The sequence below is a fragment of the Aedes albopictus genome, chromosome 3 (genome assembly GCF_035046485.1).
Source record: "Aedes albopictus strain Foshan chromosome 3, AalbF5, whole genome shotgun sequence".
Taxonomy (NCBI): Eukaryota; Metazoa; Arthropoda; class Insecta; order Diptera; family Culicidae; genus Aedes; species Aedes albopictus.
This window is the reverse complement of record NC_085138.1, coordinates 62,505,820-62,525,155: the sequence shown is the minus strand read 5'-3', so window position 1 is coordinate 62,525,155 and position 19,336 is coordinate 62,505,820. Positions and strand designations below refer to the sequence as shown.

The 19,336-nt window shown below is 38.0% G+C and overlaps 1 protein-coding gene across 1 annotated transcript in view; it reads left to right on the top strand.

Moving 5' to 3' along the window:
• LOC109413762 (protein fem-1 homolog CG6966) overlaps positions 1–19,336 on the top strand; it is a 275,206-nt gene that overhangs the window by 184,321 nt on the left and 71,549 nt on the right. The gene's annotated exons all lie outside the window — the stretch shown is intronic.

The window sequence follows — 19,336 nt, the reverse complement described above, 5'->3', positions numbered from 1 at the left end:
GGAGGCCCCTAATTCAATTCCCAGTTATTCGCCTGAAATTATTTATGCATCCTAATACTCTCTTTAAACGCATGGAATTTTTGATTTTTATTTTATACTACAATAAATAATTTTGATTGATTAAGCGCATATAATGCTTTGTTGAAACTTTTGCAAAAACCTCAAATTAAATAGGGCTTCCTCAAAAAAAAAAGAAAAGAATCAAATGTAGACTGCTTTGAAATAGTTGGAAAAAGGTTTGTAAATTGTTACCTGGGACCCTCTCTTTTTTATTTGAAGGGCCCAGAATCAAAGGGGTGTAAGTGACCGTTTTGTCCATTTTGAGCTGAGCATATCAAAAAATTCTTCAGATTTCAAGCTTTCAGGAACTTTTTGCCTTTCTCGTACACCAAGGTGTACCGAAAGGCTATATGTTCACTCCAAAAATGAAATTTCGATAGAGCCCCCAGAGGGGCAAGTTTCATATACCAATCGACTCAGCTCGACGAGTTGAGATGATGTCTGTGTGTGTGTATGTGTGTGTGTGTATGTATGTGTGTGTGTATGTGTACAAAAAAAGGTCACCTCACTTTTAGATAGTAAATATCAACCGATTTTAACGATCGACGGCTCATTCGACGCGGAATCTGGTCCCATTGTTTTCTATTGAAAATGGTTCGGATCGGCCAAGCCGTTCCGGAGTTATGGCCATTTAGGTGTTCCGGAACCGGTACCCCTGGAAGGGGCCAGACATGAAAATGCACCAAACCCATGCATGCGACCCATTAAACCACGGCATTTACGATTATCTGATGAACGGTAAGCAGGAAAATAGTCTCAGACCATAACTGAACCGGTAGTGTTCCGGAACCGGTTCTGGGTGTTCCGCCGGAAGTGGCCAAATATCAAATTAAACATAACTCATGCATGCGACACATCAAACAGCGGCTTTTTCGATAATCCGATGGACGGTTAGCAGGAAAACAGTATCAGACCACATCTGAACCGGTAGTGTTCCGTAAACCGGTTCCGGATGTCCCACCGGAAGTGGCCAAATATAAAAGAGTACCAAACCCATGCATGCGACACATCAAACAGCGGCATTTTCGATAACCTGATGAACGGTTAGCAAGAAAACAGTATCAGACCATATCTGAACCAGTAGTGTTCCGGAACCGGTTCCGGGGATTCCGACGGATGTGGCCAAATATAAAAGAGTACCAAACCCATGCATGCGATACAACAAATAACGGCTTTTCTGATAAGCTGCTGACTGATTATCAAATAAATAGGTTAGGACCACATTAGAGATAGCCGGTTGAATTCCGGAACCAGTTCCGGGTGTTCCTCCGGAAATGGCCAAATATAAAAGTGAACCAAACCCATGCATGCGACACATCAAACAGCGGCATCTCCGAAAACCTGATGAACGGTAAGCAGGAAAACAGTATCAGACCATATCTGAACCGGTAGTTGTCCGGAACCGGTTCCGGGGGTCTCGACGGATGTGGCCAAATATAAAAGAATACCAAACCCATGCATGCGATACAACAAATAACGGCTTTTCTGATAACCTGATGACTGGTTATAAAAGAAATAGATTAGGACCATATTAAGGACAGCGGGTAGTGCCGTAACCAGTTCGGGGTGTCCCTCCGAATGCGGCAAAAAATAAAATTGAACTGAACCTATGTATGTGACACAGCAAGGCTAGGATTTTTTGATAACATTATGAACGTTAGCAAGCAAACAGGTTCCGATCGGTGAAAAAAATGTTTTACGCATATGGTCAATTCTCAACCGTTACATTGTTAGTAAGTACACATCAACACTACACAGACACAGCATAATACATAACACATAATTTGTTTGTTGTCCATCAGATCCCAAGAAGAAGGCACAATAAATGTGTTTTTTAATGAAACTCAACGTACATATGTACAGATGGAAATATTATTAGTAAAATTGCGAAAAAATCCACAGCTCAGGTGAGATTTGAACTCACGACCCTTATACGCTAGACAAGTGCTTTTCCAACTAAGCTACCGAGCCAATTAATGACACGGCATTTTGGTTGGTACAAGGTAATTCCAATCTCATCGATCATGCTTCATCTTTCCCTTAAATTTCACCGCAAATATATCCATCTCTTATGTACACATGCATGAAGAGCGATGCGATTTATTTACTGTTGAAACTGTTTGCCTAACTTTCAGGCGTCTCTTCATCACCGACTGTGGTGAGGAAGAACAATTGAAACCTGGTAGGCGACCAACGTGTCGTTCGCACTCTTTCATATACGACAGATTACTACAGAAGAGGTAGAAGCTCGAATATGACTTAAGGGCAAAGTCTTCGGTATACCAATCCGTGTGGTCAATTAATGATTTTTAATGAAACTCAACGTACATATGTACAGATGGAAATATTATTAGTAAAATTGCGAAAAAATCCACAGCTCAGGTGAGATTTGAACTCACGACCCTTATACGCTAGACAAGTGCTTTTCCAACTAAGCTACCGAGCCAATTAATGACACGGCATTTTGGTTGGTACAAGGTAATTCCAATCTCATCGATCATGCTTCATCTTTCCCTTAAATTTCACCGCAAATATATCCATCTCTTATGTACACATGCATGAAGAGCGATGCGATTTATTTACTGTTGAAACTGTTTGCCTAACTTTCAGGCGTCTCTTCATCACCGACTGTGGTGAGGAAGAACAATTGAAACCTGGTAGGCGACCAACGTGTCGTTCGCACTCTTTCATATACGACAGATTACTACAGAAGAGGTAGAAGCTCGAATATGACTTAAGGGCAAAGTCTTCGGTATACCAATCCGTGTGGTCAATTAATGATTTTTAATGAAACTCAACGTACATATGTACAGATGGAAATATTATTAGTAAAATTGCGAAAAAATCCACAGCTCAGGTGAGATTTGAACTCACGACCCTTATACGCTAGACAAGTGCTTATCCAACTAAGCTACCGAGCCAATTAATGACACGGCATTTTGGTTGGTACAAGGTAATTCCAATCTCATCGATCATGCTTCATCTTTCCCTTAAATTTCACCGCAAATATATCCATCTCTTATGTACACATGCATGAAGAGCGATGCGATTTATTTACTGTTGAAACTGTTTGCCTAACTTTCAGGCGTCTCTTCATCACCGACTGTGGTGAGGAAGAACAATTGAAACCTGGTAGGCGACCAACGTGTCGTTCGCACTCTTTCATATACGACAGATTACTACAGAAGAGGTAGAAGCTCGAATATGACTTAAGGGCAAAGTCTTCGGTATACCAATCCGTGTGGTCAATTAATGATTTTTAATGAAACTCAACGTACATATGTACAGATGGAAATATTATTAGTAAAATTGCGAAAAAATCCACAGCTCAGGTGAGATTTGAACTCACGACCCTTATACGCTAGACAAGTGCTTTTCCAACTAAGCTACCGAGCCAATTAATGACACGGCATTTTGGTTGGTACAAGGTAATTCCAATCTCATCGATCATGCTTCATCTTTCCCTTAAATTTCACCGCAAATATATCCATCTCTTATGTACACATGCATGAAGAGCGATGCGATTTATTTACTGTTGAAACTGTTTGCCTAACTTTCAGGCGTCTCTTCATCACCGACTGTGGTGAGGAAGAACAATTGAAACCTGGTAGGCGACCAACGTGTCGTTCGCACTCTTTCATATACGACAGATTACTACAGAAGAGGTAGAAGCTCGAATATGACTTAAGGGCAAAGTCTTCGGTATACCAATCCGTGCGGTCAATTAATGATTTTTAATGAAACTCAACGTACATATGTACAGATGGAAATATTATTAGTAAAATTGCGAAAAAATCCACAGCTCAGGTGAGATTTGAACTCACGACCCTTATACGCTAGACAAGTGCTTTTCCAACTAAGCTACCGAGCCAATTAATGACACGGCATTTTGGTTGGTACAAGGTAATTCCAATCTCATCGATCATGCTTCATCTTTCCCTTAAATTTCACCGCAAATATATCCATCTCTTATGTACACATGCATGAAGAGCGATGCGATTTATTTACTGTTGAAACTGTTTGCCTAACTTTCAGGCGTCTCTTCATCACCGACTGTGGTGAGGAAGAACAATTGAAACCTGGTAGGCGACCAACGTGTCGTTCGCACTCTTTCATATACGACAGATTACTACAGAAGAGGTAGAAGCTCGAATATGACTTAAGGGCAAAGTCTTCGGTATACCAATCCGTGTGGTCAATTAATGATTTTTAATGAAACTCAACGTACATATGTACAGATGGAAATATTATTAGTAAAATTGCGAAAAAATCCACAGCTCAGGTGAGATTTGAACTCACGACCCTTATACGCTAGACAAGTGCTTTTCCAACTAAGCTACCGAGCCAATTAATGACACGGCATTTTGGTTGGTACAAGGTAATTCCAATCTCATCGATCATGCTTCATCTTTCCCTTAAATTTCACCGCAAATATATCCATCTCTTATGTACACATGCATGAAGAGCGATGCGATTTATTTACTGTTGAAACTGTTTGCCTAACTTTCAGGCGTCTCTTCATCACCGACTGTGGTGAGGAAGAACAATTGAAACCTGGTAGGCGACCAACGTGTCGTTCGCACTCTTTCATATACGACAGATTACTACAGAAGAGGTAGAAGCTCGAATATGACTTAAGGGCAAAGTCTTCGGTATACCAATCCGTGTGGTCAATTAATGATTTTTAATGAAACTCAACGTACATATGTACAGATGGAAATATTATTAGTAAAATTGCGAAAAAATCCACAGCTCAGGTGAGATTTGAACTCACGACCCTTATACGCTAGACAAGTGCTTTTCCAACTAAGCTACCGAGCCAATTAATGACACGGCATTTTGGTTGGTACAAGGTAATTCCAATCTCATCGATCATGCTTCATCTTTCCCTTAAATTTCACCGCAAATATATCCATCTCTTATGTACACATGCATGAAGAGCGATGCGATTTATTTACTGTTGAAACTGTTTGCCTAACTTTCAGGCGTCTCTTCATCACCGACTGTGGTGAGGAAGAACAATTGAAACCTGTTCTTCCTCACCACAGTCGGTGATGAAGAGACGCCTGAAAGTTAGGCAAACAGTTTCAACAGTAAATAAATCGCATCGCTCTTCATGCATGTGTACATAAGAGATGGATATATTTGCGGTGAAATTTAAGGGAAAGATGAAGCATGATCGATGAGATTGGAATTACCTTGTACCAACCAAAATGCCGTGTCATTAATTGGCTCGGTAGCTTAGTTGGAAAAGCACTTGTCTAGCGTATAAGGGTCGTGAGTTCAAATCTCACCTGAGCTGTGGATTTTTTCGCAATTTTACTAATAATATTTCCATCTGTACATATGTACGTTGAGTTTCATTAAAAATCATTAATTGACCACACGGATTGGTATACCGAAGACTTTGCCCTTAAGTCATATTCGAGCTTCTACCTCTTCTGTAGTAATCTGTCGTATATGAAAGAGTGCGAACGACACGTTGGTCGCCTACCAGGTTTCAATTGTTCTTCCTCACCACAGTCGGTGATGAAGAGACGCCTGAAAGTTAGGCAAACAGTTTCAACAGTAAATAAATCGCATCGCTCTTCATGCATGTGTACATAAGAGATGGATATATTTGCGGTGAAATTTAAGGGAAAGATGAAGCATGATCGATGAGATTGGAATTACCTTGTACCAACCAAAATGCCGTGTCATTAATTGGCTCGGTAGCTTAGTTGGAAAAGCACTTGTCTAGCGTATAAGGGTCGTGAGTTCAAATCTCACCTGAGCTGTGGATTTTTTCGCAATTTTACTAATAATATTTCCATCTGTACATATGTACGTTGAGTTTCATTAAAAATCATTAATTGACCACACGGATTGGTATACCGAAGACTTTGCCCTTAAGTCATATTCGAGCTTCTACCTCTTCTGTAGTAATCTGTCGTATATGAAAGAGTGCGAACGACACGTTGGTCGCCTACCAGGTTTCAATTGTTCTTCCTCACCACAGTCGGTGATGAAGAGACGCCTGAAAGTTAGGCAAACAGTTTCAACAGTAAATAAATCGCATCGCTCTTCATGCATGTGTACATAAGAGATGGATATATTTGCGGTGAAATTTAAGGGAAAGATGAAGCATGATCGATGAGATTGGAATTACCTTGTACCAACCAAAATGCCGTGTCATTAATTGGCTCGGTAGCTTAGTTGGAAAAGCACTTGTCTAGCGTATAAGGGTCGTGAGTTCAAATCTCACCTGAGCTGTGGATTTTTTCGCAATTTTACTAATAATATTTCCATCTGTACATATGTACGTTGAGTTTCATTAAAAATCATTAATTGACCACACGGATTGGTATACCGAAGACTTTGCCCTTAAGTCACAATAAATGTGTCCGAAACGTCGGATGAAAGCATAAGAATCCGTTTTTAATTAAAAGAGACTGGAAGCCATTACCCCGAATCAACCGTTACGTAATAATTGAACATTACATGTTTTTGACTTTGCTTGTCTCAAGCTGGCTATTACTTGAAAATGGTCAAACATATCGCATTTGAAAGATTATTAAATTTGCTACCAAAAATATCTTGGAATCTTGGTTTAGTTAGATAACTAAAGCAAAAAAGCTCGAAAGTAGTGTTTTGCCTTTCTCGCACACTTCGTGTACTAAAAAACTAATCGTTCACTCATAAAACGATTTTTCGAAAAAAGGCTCGGTGGATCAAGTCGCATATACCAATCAACTCAGTTCAACGAATTGAGATTATATCTGTATGTGTGTATGTATGTATGTATGTATGTATGTATATATGTGCGCAAAATAAGTTCACTCACTTTTAAGGCACTTCCCATTGGCCGATTTTTCGGATTATAGCTTGAATCGAACCGGAATTGTTTGCTATCCAAAATGGTCCAGATCGGCCAAGGCGTTCCGGAGTTATGGCCATTTCAGTGATCCGGACCAGCACCGGTAGAACTGGCCGTATATAAAACTGAACTAGCCCATCAGCGGCAATTTTTGTATTATTTTAACCAGATTGACGAGTTTTGTGCGGAAATCGACACTGGATACCAGTAGCTCCACGATGTCGGCCCAAAATGCAAAATGGCAGCCAAATGTTCAAGGTGGCGGTACAAAATTCAAGATGGCGGCTGTTAACTAGAGATTTAGGCTCTTAAAGCATGCTATATGGCAGTGGTGCTCATCCTGCGGCCCGCGGGCCGCATGCGCCCCTCCAAGCCTTAAGATGCGGCCCGCGGAGTACTTTAAGACGAATCGAAATTTTTGAAAGATTATTTGATTAACTCGTTAAATTTATTGAGAAACCGAACAAAAAAAAAATTGCTGATCTATTTTCACACTGTCGAACACAAATTAAATGTTAAATAAACAAAAAGAACAATCTGTTCTGGTAAGATTCGAAATCGCAACTCCGAAATATTTCGGAGCCAGCTTATAGTTATTTATAAGTGGTACGAATCAAATTAAAGTTTGTTAAAATGTAATCTAGAATCATTTAAAAATAAGCGCAGTCAATGCAACGCTGAGCAAATATTTCACATTTCGCCTTTCCGAAACACAAAGCACAAAAATTCTCAACAAATCTCAACTTGGTTGTCAATATTGTTTAATTTTCACTGTTTGTTTGAATTTCTATTATAAGACTCACACATTTTTCGAAACAAAACTTACGAATCCAATTTGAATTGCCCAAGTGAAACTCCTGAACGAACTTAAAAAAAAAAAATCTCAGGCTAGATTCATAAAGCGTCTCCTGTGCCCTTTTGGAGAAACTTTTGGACACATTTTTGGAGAAATTCTAGGAAACATTATTGTAGAAAAAATTTAAGCAACTCTAAGCGAAATATATAGAGAAACTCAAATCATCCTGGAGAAAAGAAACCTGAAGAAACTCAATGAGAAAGTTGTGGCGATACTGTATGGAAATTATAGGATCATCTCCTAGAAAAATGTTCTGGTAGAGTGGCACAGAAAAGCACAGAAAACTTTACAATAAATTCCTCGAGCAACAAAAAGAGAATTTTCAGGAGTAACTACCAACAAGGTTCCAGGACCAACGGCAACAAGACACAAAACATGCCTAGAACGCCTGAGGAAAATTTGAACAATAAATTTGGAGCAACTTAGGCAGCAACTTTAGAAGATAATGTTGAAGAAACTTCCGGAAACAATTGTTAAAAATCTAATTTTTGAAGAAACTTAATGATGAAGTATTTCATCAACTTTAGAAGAGACTTATGGAAAGAATTTACTCAAATCTTTAAGAAACTGCTAGAAAATTTTCGGAAAAATCCGGAAGCTATTCTAGGAGAAATTCTTGGAAACGATTAATGAGGAATTCTTGAAGTAACTTCAGGGCAGTTCCATAGTCAAATCTAGAAAATTTGAATTCTAGAAACAAATTCTAGAAAAACTAAAAGAAACTTCAAGAATTTTCTCGGAAATCTTCTGGAGCAATTCCATGAAAAAATTCAGGATAAAATCCAGCAAACCTTTTTGGAGCGATTCAAAAGAAATTCTTGTAAAAGCTGCTTGACAAGTTCTTGAAGTGGCTTCAAGGCAATTCTAGGGGCAACTTCTAAATTGTTTGTTTGAGTTTCAATTTGAAGCTCAAACGTTTTTATCAACCAAACTTATGAATCTAAATTGAACTCCACGAAGGGCAATAGATTATAAAGTTTGACCTTTACACAAGTTCTGAACAGTTCAGATTTTTAATAAATATGCTTTAGAATTGTTCTTTTTGTTGTTTTTGTGCATCGATGTTTTATGTGACCCGCAGGTCGATCCCGAATTGCAAATTTGGCCCGCGGTATCCTCCAGCCTGAGCACCGCTGCTATATGGGAATATTTAATATGGGTAAGATGTCTGGACTCCTAAAATGGCGACTAGAATATCCAAGACGGCGTTCTGAAATCCAAGATGGTGGCTTCAAATTCAAGATGGTGTCTGTGTAAAGAAATTTAAGGCTCTAAAACCATGGAAGATGTCCGGAGTCAAAAAATGTCGACCAGAATGTTCAAGATGGCGATCTAAAATCCAAGATGGTGGCTTCTATTTCAAGATGGCGGCTGTTTGATGGAGATTTAGGCTCTAACGGCTGTTTAATGAAGTTTTCGTCTCTAAACCATGCAATATTGGAATATTTGGTATGGGGAAGACTTCCAGAGTCCAAAATGGCGATTAGAAATATTACAATAAACCGTAGAAAATTGTGTCGATTTTGAAACTCCATACATTTTGTATGGGATGAAAAATTGATGAAAAATTTTAACCTCTTTTACTCGAAAGTGAGTTTTAGTCACTTACATCCCTCTGCTTCTAACCCCCTCATTTGTTTTCAATATTGTCATGTAACAATAATACTTGCGATTTCATTCGATAAATTTTTAAGGGTATGCAGTATACCGATTGATTTCGTCAATTATATCTTGAAACGAATTTTTTGTGGAAATACACGGAATTTGATCAAGTGAAATTTGTGATTAAGAATTTTGTTTCCTTTCGTGACATTCTAAAAATTTCCCTTAAAAAATATATATTCTGACGAAAAAGACGGAATTCCGAAAAATAACTAAAAAATATTAAAAAAGGCCATATAACTTCATACCATCGTTTAAAAGACATGCTCATGAAAATTTACTAAAAATGGCGGAAACCTAATATGGCTAATATGCTCTATGCCTTACACCGACCATCACGTGGAAAGGCTTGCTGTACAACCATGTTTTTTTGCAGAGATTTCAAAAAGAGCTCCTATTTGTTTTCCGCTTCTCAACAGACATTTTTAGCATTATTTCTGGTAGAGTTATATGGATTATGAGCATAAATTCGAAACAATATTAAACCTTCCCCAGAGGACATCGTTGAAACAAAATCCCATGCAAATCTATGAAGAAATCGATTGAGCAGTTGATGAAATTCTTACGTTCTAACGTTCTGCATATATTTCTCCACAGGTATTATTAGAATTGCTTCAATAAATTTGATCAAAAACTATTTGGGCATTACTAACGCTACACAAAGGACAACAAACAAATCTTCCAGTGGCCCAGTGGAGATTTTCCGTTTGACGAATTATAACCACACTGACTTGAGTTGGGCTAGAACCCACACTCTGAGGCGCACGAACTCCATCATGCCGAGAAAACATAGTGCCACGAAATCCATGATGGAAATATGTGACAAAATATCAATTCAGTCGTTTCTACAAAGCAACAATAAAAAATGCGAGGCATAATGTCAGTTCACAAAACCAATTTGCGCAAAACCGCTCTATCAAAAAATTTCACAAAAAAATATTCCAAAATTTAGTTTTGTTTCGAAACATTCCGAGTGAATTCTGATTTTGTGTCGATCTCACAAATTATTTTTGAATTTTGCATCATATGTCAGTATATCTTGTGTAAAATTGTGTAAAAATTGTATAAAAATTGTGCATATTGTTTCGTTTCGTACCCCTTCGAACAAATATCTTACCGCTACTCTCAGAAATCTCCAGGAATTTCTTCGATAATGTATTTGGAAATTTCGGCCCTTTGTTTATGAATTAATTTTGAATTGAATTGAAATAAAAAAAAATCTCTTCAAGATTTTTTTTGGAAATTCCTTCGGTAATTTGTTTTCTGTTTTTTTATTATTTTTTTTGAACAAATTCCTTAAGAAATTCAGAAATTATCAGTAAAATTGCTGAGGGAATTTTTAAATAATTTGCAATTTCCAAAAGAATTACCGAAGGAATTTGAGAATAGAATTTTCGAATCTATTCCCAAAAAAATTCTAGTAGAAATTCTCACAGAAAAAACATGGAGAAAATTCCGGAAATTCTCATAAGTTTCCAATGAAATTTTCGAACGAATTTTTATATAATTTACCGAAGACTTTTTCAAACAACTCCTCAAAGAGCTACCCGAGGAATTCCAAAAGGAGAAGCCAAAGTTGCCGAGGATATTCCCGTTATCAGAAAAGTTTTTTGAAGGACCTTTAAAATTATATTCCGCAGGAATTTCGGAAAGTATTTCCAAAAAAACTGCTTGAGAAATTTGCAAAAGCATCAAAGAACGATTTCTCAAAGACTATGTTTTAGAAATTCCTTAAAGAGCTACTGTTAGGCTCCTCAAAGGAATCAGTGATGAATTTTCGAAGAAAATTTCGAAGCAAGTTTCAAGAGAATTATCGAAAAAAATTAAAACGGATCGCTGCAGGAATTCCAAAAAGCATCACTCAAAGCTTCACGAAGGAACTGTCTAAAGAATTGAAAAAAAATTGCGGAATAAATGTATTAAAAAATAAAGAAAATGTTGTTTTGTAAGAAGTTTTCAAAGAAATTTTCGAAAGAAGTGAAATTCGTTTTTTTTTTTGTGCAGATAGCGTATGTATATATTCAGCAAAGTTGGAAGAAATGTCATAATTTTGTTCGAAGAAGTTGATAAATAGACAAGAGCCCTTCTTTCAAAAGTATTACTTTTGTGTTTCCGAGATGAACTAGCCTAGGGCTAAAAATCTCGTTGATACAGATAAAAAAAAACTTTTGTGATCATATGTAAATTAGTACACTATAATGTCTTCAGGAAGCTGTAAAAAATACCTACCTTTGTATGAAAACTTTCTGAACAGAATTTTATCTTTTTGCGTCATATCTGCTTGGTTTTGAAAGATATAGAGACTTACGTATTTTCGGCAGTTTGTTCTCTTTGTCATGTTTTTTTTTTTTTTAAACCCGTAGGTCTCAGAGCTGGCCTCAAATCCTTCCCAATCAAGCTGAGTTGTATGCCCAAATTTCAGGCAATTCAGCCCACAGAAACCCCCCATGACGAAGAGAGCAAACCTGCCGATAATACCCTTCGTCATCCTAGTTTATTTTCTGTAAAAGATCACTCAATATGAGATTTTCATTGTAACTCTTTTCTAGAATTGTTTTGAATTTTCAAATGTTCTAAAAAATAATTGTATATGATGAAATGCATGTTTTCTTTACAGACGACAAAGTTCTATCTTCAGTACTTTTGAGTTTATTTTTTTTTTTTTAATTTCAGTTACAAACTAGCATAGTTTACATCTCAATTTCAATGTTCAGGAAACTAGTGCCCAGCATGAGTTGCAATACAATATAAACTTGTTTCAGATTCAATTGAAACATCGTGCCCCATTTTGCTTCTGTAAATAATACAAAGATGTGGAAAAGGCTATTTTTTTATCAAAAACTATTAAATATCTCAACAAATATCAAAGCAACAATGTTGCCGCCTAGGGAATAAACATGTTTTTATCATATAAAACAATTTTGTAAAAGGTACTACAAATAAACTGATTTTAAGGGGGTCGTTCACAAATAATGGCATTTTTTTTAGAAACAGAGCAGAAGAACAAAAATTTGTACGGCAAGTTTTCTTTCAGTGACATTTTCTACAATTTTTCTGAAGACATAAACACGCTATCTGCACTTTATAAAAAAATCGAATTTCTATCTTCTAAACGGATTAATGACATGAGTAATATTCTCAAAAGAAGGATTCTGATATACCAAACAAATACATACAACACTCTAAACCTCTAAAATCAATATTTCATGCCCAATATAAGTTCGATCAGGAAATTGGGCCATCCGAAATGTTGGAGGTATTGCTGGGTAAGTTTCAGAAATGAATTTCCAAGAAAATTACCAAAGAAATGAGAGGCTCAGATGCAAAGGGATATAAGCGACAATTTTATCGATTTTGAGCTGAGCATATCAAAAAATTCTTCAGATTTCAAGCATTTATGAAAAGTTCAAGATTATTTTTACGATAACTAAAAAAATTACAATAAATCGAAGAAAATTTGATCAATTTTGAAACTCTTTATATTTTGTATAAGATGAAAAATTGGCGAAAAACTTTAAACCTCATTTACTCGAATGTGGAATTTACTCACTTTGCTTCTAACCCCCTCAATTGTTGAAGCAATTAAAAAAATGCTTGAGAAATTCTCAAAATAATTGGCGAAGATACTTTCGTAACAGCTTTCGGAGGATTTGTCGTTGTTCTAATAATTGTCAAATTAACTTCTAAAGGTACTGTTGAAACTTACGAATTACCGATGAAATTTTTAAAGAATGTTTTATTGAAGAATTATTCGGAGTGTATGCGACATGCGAGGGCATTGCCAAAGAAATTCATAAAGTCATTGTAGCTTAAATTTTCAAAGGTGTTACTGAGAGATTTGCCAAAAGAATTGCTGTATAAATTACCAGATAAGTTCATAAGTTAAAAAAAATGCAAAAAAATAACCGGGAAAAGATTCTCAAGAAAATTTCTTAAAATTTATCAAAAGAATTACTGGAGGAAAGTGTAAAGAACAAGCATTAGAGTCAACATTCACGCATTTAAAAGATTCAAAAAAACTGGAAGAAAGCAACTTTCGGAAAGACGATAATGCATTTTTTTTCATAAACTTACTGAAACTTAATTGAAACTTAAGTTTTTATCGGCTGCAATAGTTTTCTTTGTCCTCGCATGTGGGGAAAATTACTCCACTACCAGTAAGCTGAACTTTTGTAGCATAGTCGGAAGTGCTGCTCCGTCGGTATTATTTTTTAACGAAATTTTCTGTTCAGCCAGATTTCTTGTAGAAAGTTTCATTATTTCAACAAAATCATTACTGTAGGGTATTGTACCATTTGGGCAGGTGTACCTATTTTGGGCACTTACCACTATAACTAAGTCAATTTCAAACCGACTGATTTAAATTTTTGTACAGAGTTAGATACTGTACGTGCCTAACTCTGGACAAAATTTCAAATCAATCGGTTTGAAATTGACTTAGTTATAGCGCCAAGTGCCCAAATGGTACAAGACTCTATCTAGTGAAATTCACGAATCTCGCAAAAACTTTTGAAATTTGTGGAAAATATCCCAAATCGAACCTTGTTAAACATCATAATTATTTTCCCGGCATGGATTTGTTCTGATAAATCCAATAAAATTAGATTTGTAGAGGGTATCAACTGTACCATCTTAACAGTAGTTTTGATATAGTGAAAACAACAAAACAAGGTGTCAGGACTATATTTTTCGGAGAAGCTAAAAATTTTCTTAATTAATAATAAACTAATTAATAATAAATTTTCCAGAATTGTATTGTTTCTCTTCCTTTTTTGTTGAATGTGTTCGTAGCTCATTACCTCATGCGTTGTTTTAAAAACAGTTTCCCATGTAGCTGCTTTCCTGTGTTTTCAAGGCAACCGATGCACGTAAATCGAACCCCAACACAATCAGCACAACTATTAGATTTGGTCGATTAAATTTTACGACTTGTTTCGCAAAACAATCTCCCATAAGTAAGCAGAAATCTAAAACTTTCGACCTTGATAAATCGAAAGGAAATTATCAGCTCAGACGCAGAGCGCCGATGCAACAACGACGAACGGTTGTATGCCAATCAGCTCTCTAACGATTATGGCCAATAGTATTGTGGCCCAATGCAATAATGGTTTGTTGTCATGCCGCACGCTGCAACAATCTTTCCAACCCGAATTGGTGACAGACGATTGTTTCTACAACCAACCGACAACGGTTATAATGATTTGTCATACATACCCGTTTGTGGCTTTTCGTTGACGAATGCATTTCTCGCCCAATCCTACATAGTCGAACAAGTGACTCCTCCAAGCTACTGTAGCATCGTCTCATAAAATCTAGAGCTCCCCTCATTTACCACCAATTTGTTCGGGCCTCTTTGTACAGTGCGAGAAATAAGTATAAAGACAGAGCCGTTTTCCATACAAAATAATCATGTTTAGGGTTCAAAATCTCTTTTTCTAGCGATTCGATTGTTATGGAATTTTGTCTGCAACCTTCAAATAACTAGAATTTTGGCTAGAAATATAAATCATCATCCATGAAAACGTTTATATCTACTTTTCAGATTCAAATAAATATAAAGACACTTATTTCCATATAAAAATGTGGACACTTTCCAGGAATTCCTCCAGGAATTCCTCCAGGAATTGCTCCAGGAATTCCTCCAGGAATTGCTCCAGGAATTCCACCAGGAAATTCTCCAGGAATTCCTCCAGGAATTCCAACAGGAATTCCACCAGGAATTTCTCCAGGATTTCCTCCAGGAATTCCAGCAGGAATTCCTCCAGGAATTCCAGCAAGAATTCCTCCAGGAATTCTACCAGGAATTCCACCACGAATTCCACCACGAATTCCACCACGAATTCCACCACGAATTCCACCACGAATCCCACCACGAATTCCTCAAGGAATTCCTCCAGGGATTCCTCCAGGAATTCCATCACGAATTACACCAGGAATACCACCACGAATTACACCACGAATTCCACCACGTATTCTACCAGGAATTCCTCAAGGATTCCTCTTAGAATTCCTCTATGATTCCTCCTAAAAATTCTCTAGAGATTCCTCCAGCAATTCCTCCAGCAATTCCTCTAGTACTCCACCAGGAATTCTTCCAGGAATTCTTCCAGGAATTCCACCAGGAATTCTTCCAGGAATTCCTCCAGGAGTTCCACTAGGAATTCCTCAAAAAATTCCTCCATGATTTCTCCCAAATTCCTCTAGAAACTCTCAGAAATTTCTCCAAGATTTCTAAGAAATTTCTCCAGGGATTCCTTCAAGAATTCCTCTACGAATGTGTTCAGGGATATTCCTTCAGGAATTATTCCAGGGATTCCTTCATGAACTCATTCAGGAATTCCTCCAGGGATTTCTCCAGGAATTCCTCCAGGGATTCCTCCAGGAATTCCTCAGGATTTCTCCGGGGATTCCTCCAGGAATTCCACCAGGAATTCCTCCAGGATTTGCTCCAGAAATTCCTCCAGGAATTCCTCTAGGGATTCCTCCAGCAATTCCTCCTAGGATTGCTTCTGGAATCCCTTCAGGAATTCCTTCTGGGATTCCTTCAGGAATTCCTCCAGAAATTCCTCCAGAAATTCCTCCAGGAATTTCACCAGGAATTCTTCCAGGAATTACATCAAGAACTCTTCCAGAAATTCCACCACGTATTCTACCAGGAATTCCTCTAGGACTCCTCTTAGAATTCCTCTATGAATCCTCCAAAAATCCTCTAGAGATTCCTCCAGCAATTCCTCCAGGAATTCCTCTAAGATTCCACCAGGAATTCTTCCAGGAATTCCTCCAGATGTTACACCAGGAATTCCTCAAAAAAATCCTCCATGATTTCCCCCAAATTCCTCCAGAAACTCTCAGAAATTTCTCCAAGATTTCTAAGAAATTTCTCCAGGGATTCCTTCAAGAATTCCTCCACGAATGTGTTCAGTTTTCCTCCAAGGATTCCTCCAGGAATTCCTCCTGGCAACACTCCAAGAACTCCTCCAGGGATTCCTCCAGGATTTGCCCCAGAAATTCCTCCAGGAATTCCTCTAGGGATTCCTCCAGCAATTCCTCCTGGGATTCTTCCTGGTATTCCTTCTGGGATCCCTTCAGGAATTCCTTCTGGGATTCTTTCAGGAATTCCTCATGAAATTCTTCCAGAAATTCCTCCAGAAATTCCTCCAGAACTTCCTCCAAGAATTCCTCCAGACATTCCTCCAGAAATTCCTCCATAAATTGCTCCAGGAATTCCTCCAGAAATTCCTCCAGGAATTCCTCCAGGGATTCCTCCAGGAATTCCTCCAGAAATTCCTCCAGGAATTCCTCCAGAAATTCCTCCAGGAATTCCTCAAGAAATTCCTTCAGGAATTCCTCTGTGGGATTCGTCCAGAAATTCCTCTAGGGACTCCTCCAGCAAATTTTTCCAAGAATTCCTTTACGAATTTTGAACCACTGTGCAACAGAGAAAAAAATTACGCTACACAGCCTACATTTTCCTTCGAATTGCGCTGACAACTTCTGTGGCAAAGTTACTATTTAGCCTCTTTGAGCCTCCATGGATCGAAAAGAGGGTTTCATCTGCTGCTGACTGCAAATAGCAGCACATCCATCGTACGTAGACGGATGCATAATTTGAATGCAGTTTGCTTTCACTACTGCGGGCTGCGTACGCCGCCGTCGAGCGCAATTGGCTCATATTAAATCTAATGCGATAGTTTGGCAAATTTAACTGGCAAGCAGACAAAACGATCACGTTCAGTAGTGGTAGTAGTAGTACGTAGTAACAATGCTTTGTTGCGGTTTGTTATTAAATCAGTTTGCGCTGCACTGATCGCTGATACAGACACACAGGAAGGGTACAGCAGCGCGGAGAAGAAATTATGTCACAAGCTATAAACCGACAAACATTGTTTCGATTGTGGTCTGAATTTCAATGCACCACCACCGCATTGATGTAGTGGTTGTAGATGCGGATTAGTGATTTGAATTTGAGATAGCATTAAGATTAGCCTAAAGACTCATTAAGTTTGCTTTCAAAAACATCCAACGATAGCAGCTTTTAATAGAACTATTATTCAATATCGAGGCCTTAACGTGCAGAAATATCTGTTTTCCAGTTCGATTCTTACCACCATAGCATCAGTTCAATCGATATGAATATTGATCTATGTCCAGCCCCTTCTAAGCCTCGCAGATTATAATGCATTAATTCATTACAAGCCTAACGTTTCCAACGAGTACATAAATCATCACGCCGGGTTTGTTGTTGCTTCACCTTCCGACAACAATCCCAACGTAAACTAACTGTTATACTGACGACGACGACGTAGGGACATTAATATTTAAACAGCTATTGCAGCTGCAATAGTGACAAACAGCGACCATATCACGATTTAAAATATCAAAGTATGTACTGCTATGCACTACTGGGGCCAGCGTGTGTCATATTAGAGTGGCCTATACGGAATGAGGCTGTTTAGCCCTAGAGGTTAACGCGCTTGTTTTCATTTTGAGGGTGTCTGAGTTCGATTCCCGTTCGGTCTTATTTTTTTTTAATCCTTTGGTTCTTCTCTCTTTTTTACACGACGTATGACTGCAAAAATGCTAATTTGGCAGACAGCTCACAGTTAACAACTGCGGAAATGCACCTTGGACCTCTACTTTGAAATTTCCAGCACTTTGGACCAGCCTAGTGCCATATTTGTCACTGGGTATGCATGACTTGCCATGAATAAGCAGCAGCACTGAGACACCAGGCGGATGAGCATTGTTTGAAGATCTTCAGCTCCATCTCATGTGTTTATACTTATACCATGGGGTGAGGAGAGATTGCACCATCCATTATCACTCACAGGGAGCGATAGACAAACCCAGCGACTAACGACAACAACGCCGACAACCGACTTACCCCCTATAATGCACTCGGATTAATTGAAACAAGCTGATTTGTATCTCCTTTCATACGACTGCATGGGCCTGAGCCTCGGATCCCGAAAAGGAAATTCCAGTTAATGTGCAACCGGATTCCACGCTGACACATTAGCGTCAGCAAGCCTCTTTGTGTCTCCAGTAGCGCAGTGTAATGGAATGGCGATGCCTTTGTTTGAAATTGCGTGATTTATCGGTTGTATTCATGTCGGTTGAATTTACATCCCAAATGCAAATCGAATGTAATGGAACTGGATAAGCTGGGCTGTTGTTTGCACTCAGATGGGAAAATTTAAGTTATTGTGACATTTATTAATTCGAGGAGAATTCCCGCCAGAATCATAAGAGAATACTCTCCGGAATAACAGGAAAATATCTTCCAAAATTCGAGAAGAGTTCTATCCGAAATTCGAAGAAAATTCCCTCCGGAATCCAAAGACAATTCGCTCTGGAATTCAAAAAGAATTCCCTCCCGAATTTGAGGAAAATTCCCACTGGAATACGAGAAAAAAATCCCACCCGAATTCTTGAAGAACTCCCTCTGGAATTCGAGAAAAATTCCCACCGAAATTCGAGAAGAATTTCCTTTGGATTCCGAGGAGAATTCCCTTTGAAATCAAGGATAATTTCTCCTGGAGTTCGAGAAGAATTCCCTTCGAAGTTCGGGAGAATGTCCTCCGAAATACAAAGTGAATTTCCTCCAAAATTCTAGGAGAATTCCTTCTGGAATTCGAGGAGAATTCCGTTCTGGAAGCTAGGATAATGCCTTCCAGAGTTTGAGGAAAATTCCCTCCGAGACTCCAGAATTCTTGAAAAATTTCTTGCAGAATTTTTAAATAATTTTAAAAGAATTCCTTCCAGTATTTTAGAAGAATTTCTTCCGGAGTTCGATAAGAACTTCTTCTGGAATTCCTGAAAAAAAAATCCCTCTGAAATTCAAGAAGAATTCCTTCCGGAATAAGATAGAAATTCCTTTAGGAATGCGAGAAGAATTCCGT